At 38.6% G+C, this 6,143-nt stretch overlaps 1 non-coding gene across 1 annotated transcript; it reads right to left on the bottom strand.

The window, feature by feature from the left end:
• Positions 1-5,455: 5,455 nt before the first annotated feature.
• On the bottom strand, positions 5,456-5,561 carry LOC116144155. Its single transcript, XR_004130225.1, has one exon. It is a non-coding gene; the product is annotated as a small nucleolar RNA R71 (small nucleolar RNA).
• Positions 5,562-6,143: the final 582 nt, after the last annotated feature.

Raw genomic sequence — 6,143 nt, 5'->3', positions numbered from 1 at the left:
ATCTATGTTCCCTTAACACCCGAATCAACTACTCTTCTTCCACTTTACTTAACCTTGAATTGATAATCACTGGGAAGGTTTTTGCTTCACCAAGATACACATATTTGAGGTGGGAAGGTAAAGGCTTCAGTTCAAGTTTTGGAAGTTCTTCATTTCTTTCCTTTTCCTTCTCTTTCTCAAAATCAAATTCGTCAAATTCTAGATCTTGGCTTTCATTAATCGGCTCAAGTGCTTCCAAAAATCTAGCACACTCATTCTTTGTCGGTTCATCTACCTCTATTATTTTTTATTGGGCAATACATGCTTCTAGAGGTAGTTGAGGGGTGTTCTCTTTAATAGCCTCTACTACTAGTTTATCCACCACATCTACACTAAAACACGAATCCGACTCTGATGGAAATTTCATGGCTTCAAAAACATTGAACGTTACTATTTCATCTTGAACCCTTAATAGCAACTTCCCTTCTTACACATTAATGAGGGCTCTTCCTGTGGCCAGAAATGGTTAGCCCAAAATGAGAGGCATTTCCTTATCCTCTTTCATGTCCAACACAACAAAGTCCACCAGAAAGATAACTTTGTCCACTTTCACCAAAACATATTCCACTATACCCCTCAGATGCTTGATGGATCTATCTGCAAGCTGTAAAGATATGGTCGTGGGTTTCACTTCACCAATCCCTAATCTCCTAAAAACAGAAAAAGGCATTAGGTTTATGCTTGCACCTAAATCACATAAAACTCTATCAAAATTAATGTCTCCTATAACACAAGGAATAGTAAAACTCCCTGGATCTTTGAGTTTCGGGGGCAGCTTCTTCTGTAGAATGGTGCTGCACTTCTCTGTAAGCATCACGGTTTCCTTATCTTCTAACTTCCTTTTGTTTGATAAAATTCCTTGAGAAATTTTGCATAGCTCGACATCTGTTGCAATACATCTGCAAAAGGAATGTTAATACGCAGTTTTTAAATATTTCAATGAATTTGGAAAACTGCTTATCTTGATTCTTCTTTCTAAGTCTCTGAGGAAAAGGCATAGAAGGAGTGTGATGTGCTAACTCTGGTGGTATCTCGGGGAATGGCAATTTCTCTTTCTTTTGTCTTTGCCTCTCTTCCCGCTTTTGTTCATCTTCCCTAGAACTGGTTGGTTTCTCTTCAACAATTATTTCTTCGTCAATTTCTTCATCGGAATCTTCCTTTTCTTTTGGTGGGCATCCTTCTTTCCTTGATTGTTCCACCTCTTCCAAGACTATCCCACTCCGTAGTGTTATTGCATTTGCTTGTTCACATGGGTTTGTCACTGTGTTACTTTGTAGGGAACCCTGTGGTCTCTCATTGAGTTTATCGGCCAATTGACCCATCTAGACCTCCAAGTTTCGAATGGACGCCCCTTGGTTTCTGAAATTTATCCTTGTCTCATTCATAAAACCTGTGGTCTCTTGCATAAACTTTCCGAACATATCTTCCAGTTTTGTCAATCTTTGCTCTTCCGGTTGATTGTTTATCCCTACTTGGTTGTTTGGCATCGTTCTTTGGTTCTATTGATTGTTCTACTGATTCTGATTTCCCCAAGACAGGTTCGGATGATTCCTCCACCCAGGATTATATGTGTTAGAGTACGGATTGTTCGATTGCCTCTGATTTCCTGCCAAGTAGTTAACCTGTTCTGATGATGAAACGTTAAAGCAAACGTGTTCCCCACTTGGCATTCACTGCTCACATGACCACCTGCACAAAATTCACAAGTTAGTTTAGGAGCTTGAATAGAATTTACCTGCATACTTCCCTATTGTTTATGAAGTGCTGTAAGTTGGGCTGAAATAGTTGTGTATGCATCAACTTCATGAAGACCCATAGATTTCTTCGATTGTATCCTCTCATTCGGTCTTTGATAGTTGTTACTTGCCAAAACCTCAAGCAACTCATGAGCTTCTTCCGGTGTCTTATTTTGCAATGCTCCTCCCGATGCTGCATCCACCATGGTTTGCACATTAACCATCAATCTATTGTAAAACGTTTGGACTTGCATCCAAATTGGCAACCCATGGTGTGGACACCTCCTCAGTAGTTCCTTGTATCCTTCCCAAGCCTCATATAATGATTCAGGCTCTTCTTGGAGAAACGATGTGATATCATTTCTCATCTTTGCAGATTTTGTTGGAGGTAAGAATTTGGTTAGGAACTTCTGTGCTAATTCATTCCATGTAGTGATTGTCCTTGGTGGTAATGCCATTAACCACCCCTTTGCTTTGTCCCTCAATGAGAAAGGGAACAGTCTCAATCTGATGGTGTCATCTGACACTCCGTTTGACTTGAAAGTATCACAAATCTCCAAAAAATTTGCAATGTGCAGATTTGGATCTTCCTTCAAATCTCTCTTGAACTGTACCAACAACTGGATCATCTGGATGATTGTCGGCTTTATTTCGAAAGTGTTGGCTTGTACAACTGGTCTAGTAATACTTAACCCAATGCCATCCACCGTGGGAACTGAGAATTCCCTTAATGTTCTATTTTCTGTCATCTCAACAGCTATGGCCTCTCGTTCTCTTCTCTCTCTGTTAAGTCTTCTTATGGTTCTTTCAATCTCAGGATCTACAGGAACCACTGGCTGATGTCTCGCTCTTCGCATAAACTACACAGAACGAGAGAAAACGTGAGATCACTTGCTAACAGAAAGAACAACAAAAATTAATTAATAAACAATTAAAACAAAAACAAAACTCCAATCTAGCTAACTCAAGAAAATTCAATGTTAACACAAAAATCAATCCCCGACAACAGCGCCAAAAACTTGATGCATTGTTACTACAACATGCAAATATAGCAAGTGCACTAGTCGCACAAAGTAATAAAGTGATGAGTGAGTATCGTTCCCATGAGGATTAATTGCTAAGCACTGATTTTCCTATTTGTTCTCAAGTTGGAGAAACTGAAAGTGTTTGGATTTATGGGAGAATCTAAAACTAAACTAAAAGAAAAATCTACTATGCAATTAAAAGACTAATTACTTAAAGCAAGATTAATATCAAGTAAAGCAAACAGTTAGGGTTTTGACTTTATTAGGATCCTATGGATTAATTCTACAAATTTTGCTACTTTTACACTCACATGCATGGATTGTAAATCGAATTCCTTAAGTTGTAAAACATACCTTCTCAGGCTATGAATTCCTACTTTTCCCTATTAATCTTCTATAACGCCCAACATGGAGGTACATGATTTAAATTATGTTTTATAGCCCTTAGTTAATTTTTGTTAGAATTATTTTAAGAGAAGATGAAGAAAATGCCTTAAACTTGTATTAAGGGTAAAATAGTCTTTTCACTCAAAATTAGTTAAAATTATTGGGAGTGAAAAGAGCTAGAATTTCATAGAGAATATAATAAAAATAAGGACATTATGGTAATTGACTAAGGGACAAGGATGGTGATAATCCGTAAATTATACAGTTTTTATATGATCTTTTTGTCGGATTTCAGGTACTTTCTAGTGCATTTTTACCTGAATTGGTGCGTAATTCTCTACTTTTCGTGTTTCAGGTTAAAATGGACTCTTTTAGCGAATAAAGACAAAATTTGACAGTTTTGACTCAGAATTGAAGGATTTCAGAAGATCGGAGCGTTTCCCGAGTAGGACAATGCACGATGAAGCATGTTTCCAGGGTGGAGAGTCGAAAATCGAAGAATCGGCGAAGAGGCACAGAAGTGGCAGTTCTGTAAATTTCAGAACTTTGAAAAAGCTTCGCCCCGGCGAAGAAATTGTCTTCGCCGCGGCGAGTTAGGCGATTCGAATTGGGATTTTTCATTCTTGCCGCGGCGAAAGTCAAATTTTTCAGTTTTGTAAACGCACAGTTTCGTGTGTGCGTTTTTTTTTACTGGGTTTTTAGGACTAGGTATAAAAGAAAAACAGGAACTTTGTTAGAAGGGCACGAGCGGTTAGGTTTAGCCGTTTTTAGATTTCCTTAGAGAAAAAGCTTGAGTTTTTCGGAGTTAGAGAGAAGGTTCAGATTTTGACTGGAAGATTCATCTTTTGGGGAGATTTCTATTCTTTCATCTCAGTTTCATTATGTTTATTCGTTTACTTTTATTTTCCGTTTTTATTCTGTTAAATTAGCTATGAACTAATCTTCTATGGGTTAGGGTTTTGATTGTAGTTTGGATTGAAATGGGTTGAATATGTGATTGTGCTATTTCCATGTGAATAAGCTGTGGTTGTGTGTTACTCTGAAATTAATTGGTATGTGATGAACATGATGAGATTGAGAAATAATTCATGTTAAGCTTCATGGGTAATACCATTATAGTATTGGATGCTAGAGATAGATTCAAGAATTAATGAAATCAAATTTAGATTCTTGTGCTTCATGATTTAGAATTATTAATCTTCAATTTGTTGGGTGCGGAATGTTAATAATGATGAATAGGAAAACATAGCCCGGAGGGTATGTTATCATAGTAGTGAATCTGATTTAACCATTGCACGTGAATGTGAAAATAGTGTAACTCTTAGGTTTAACCCATAAATAATCCAAACGAAGTCAAAACCTACCGTTTTACTTAAATTGAATTCTGTGTTTCATTTGCTTTCCTTTTAGAATTACTTCTTTGTAAATTTTATTTTGTTTTCGTTTAATAGCAAATTGCTCCCACAAATCCAAGATTTTCGGTTGCTTCAACTTGTTAACGTTAGGAACTTAGTGCTTAGCTACCAGTCCTCGTGGGGACGATATCCTACCCATCACTCTATTACTTGAACGACTAGTGCACTTGCTAGTTTTGCATGTTGTAGTAAGCACGCATCAAGTTTTTGGCGCCGTTGCCGGGGATGTTTTAAGTTAACATTAGGTTTTTCCTTGAGTTTAACTAGATTGAAGTTTTAATTTTGTTTTAATTTTGTTTGAGTGTGATTTTACTTTTCTTTCAATTGTGTTCATTCAGTTTATGCGAAGAGCAAGACGTCAACCAGTGGTTCCTGTTGACCTTGAGCTTGAGAGGACTGTACGAAGACTAAACAGAGAGAGAAGAGAAAGAGATACACCTACTGCAGAAACGGAAGAAGTGTTAGTTGAAATGGCTGAACCAGAAAATAGGACACTGAGGTAATTTTCAGTTCCCACAGTGAACGGAAGTGGGTCAAGTATTACGAGACCTACAGTACAAGCTACAATTTCGAGATCAAGCCGGCAATCATCCAGATGATCCAGCAGTCGGTAAGATTCAACGGTGATTTGAAGGAGGATCCGAATCAGCACATTGCAAATTTCCTGGAAATTTGCGACACCTTCAAGTCGAATGGAGTGTCGGATGATGCTATTAGGCTGCGTTTATTCCCATTCTCATTGGGAGATAAAGCAAAGGGGTAGTTAATGGCATTACCCACGGGAACGATTACAACATGGAATGATCTGGCACAAAAATTCTTGACCAAATTCTTTCCTCCAGCGAAGTCAGCGAAGTTGAGAAATGATATCACATCATTTCTACAAGATGATGCCGAGTCGTTGTACGAGGCTTGGAGAGATACAAGGAATTGATGAGGAAGTGCCCACATCATGGTTTGCCGGTTTGGCTTCAAGTCCAAACATTTTATAATGGTTTGATGGGTAACGTGCAAACCATGGTAGATGCAGCTTCAGGAGGGGTCTTGCAGAATAAGACACCTGAAGAGGCGTATGAGTTGCTTGAGGTTTTAGCAAGCAACAACTATCAAAGACCGAATGAGAGAGTAACAACGAGGAAATCGTCGGTCTTCATGAAGTAGATGCTTTCACACCATCTCAGCCCAACTCACTGCCCTCAAAAACAGTTGGGAACCATGCAGGTAAATTCTATACAAGCTCCTCAATTAACATGTGATTTTGTTGCAGGAAACCATGTGAGCAGCGAATGCCAAGTAGGACACCATTTGCACCGTCATCTTATCAACGGAGAAGTGAACTACTTGGCAGGGAATACAAAGACAACGAACAATCCGTTCTCCAACACATACAACCCAGGGTGGAGACATCATCTAATCTGGCTGGGGAAATCAAAACCAACAGGGTAACCAATGGAACCAGAGGCAAGTCCCAAATAACCCACCAGGGGTGACCAATCAACCGGGTGATCCAAGAGTGTCGAAGTTGAGGATTTGTTCGGTAA

Source organism: Pistacia vera, unplaced genomic scaffold, assembly GCF_008641045.1.
Source record: "Pistacia vera cultivar Batoury unplaced genomic scaffold, PisVer_v2 Contig439, whole genome shotgun sequence".
In the NCBI taxonomy this organism is placed as follows: domain Eukaryota; kingdom Viridiplantae; phylum Streptophyta; class Magnoliopsida; order Sapindales; family Anacardiaceae; genus Pistacia; species Pistacia vera.
The sequence above is the reverse complement of the archived record's forward strand: the minus strand, read 5'-3'. Positions and strand labels throughout refer to the sequence as shown.